Below are 1,262 nucleotides of genomic sequence, written 5' to 3'. Positions count from 1 at the left end.
GTCTTTTTTTTTTTTTTTAAACTGGGGATTGAACTCAGGTCCTTGAGCTTTCCAGGAAGGAGCTTATGTCTCTGAGCTATCTCCCTGACCTAGGATTCTGTTTTCTTGGAGGATTAACTCCTTTACCATGTAATGCCTCTGTTTGTGCCTAGTAATTTTCCTTGTTCTAAAATATGTGGTGTCCATATGTAAGGTGGAGGTAGGAGGATCACCATGACTTTGAGGCCAGCCTGGAGTACCTAGTGAGCTCAAGTCTGGTCTGAACAGTATACTGAGACTGTGTCTCAAAAAAACAAATAAACATCCATACAAAAAACCCAATTCTATTTTCTCTAAAATTAATGCAGTTTCTGGGTGTGGTAACACATGTCTATAACCCCAACACTTGGGAGGCTGAGGCAAGAGTATCGTTACAAGTTCAAGTCCAGCCTGGGCTAGATGGTGGGACCCTGTCTCAAAAATAATTTAGACATAAATTAATGTAATTTTTCTACTTTTTTTTTTTTACTTTCTTTTGGTTTGTGTTAATGTGGTATATTTCACTCTAGCCCTTTACTTTTATTGTTTGTGTCTTTGTATTTAGGGAGGGTTTCTTAGGGCCTGCCAGATAGCTCAGCGGACTAAAGTACCTGTGTAGGCACAGTGCAGCAGCCAGGGTTCAATCCCCGGCGTACCCTGCTCCCCGGGTGCACTGAGACAGCAATTGAGACTGGGCAACACATAGACAGCCAGTTTTTCCAGCACCATTTGTTAAAAAGGCTATCTTCCAGTAAGCATGTTTGGCCCCTTTGCTGAAGATAAGGTGGCTGCGTGTGTTCGTAGAAGCTTCTGCATCTTCTGATCTATTCCACTGATCCTCAGGTCTATTTTGATGCCAGTACCATGCTGATTTTATCACCGTAGCCTTGTAGTATAATTTAAAGTCAGGAATTGTACTGCCTCCTGCCTTGTCTTTGTTGCCCAGAATTGTCTTTGTTATTCTAGGTCTTTTCTGGTTAACCATCCAGCAGAAAAGTATAAAAATGAAGTATAAAAAGCAAAGCCATATTAATAGGCTGAGCCGTAAAAGGCTCAAGTAAACAACTTCTGACATTGCCAGTCCTACAGATAACCCACTACTATTATGGACTACTGGACTATATTGCAATATTTTGCTGAATTCATGCACCTACAATTCTTCTTCTTCTTCTTCTTCTTCTTCTTCTTCTTCTTCTTCTTCTTCTTCTTCTTCTTCTTCTTCTTCTTCTTCTTCTTCTTCTTCT

The sequence above is a fragment of the Octodon degus genome, unplaced genomic scaffold (genome assembly GCF_000260255.1).
Source record: "Octodon degus isolate 3935 unplaced genomic scaffold, OctDeg1.0 scaffold00073, whole genome shotgun sequence".
NCBI lineage: Eukaryota > Metazoa > Chordata > Mammalia > Rodentia > Octodontidae > Octodon > Octodon degus.
This window is presented reverse-complemented; position numbering follows the sequence as displayed.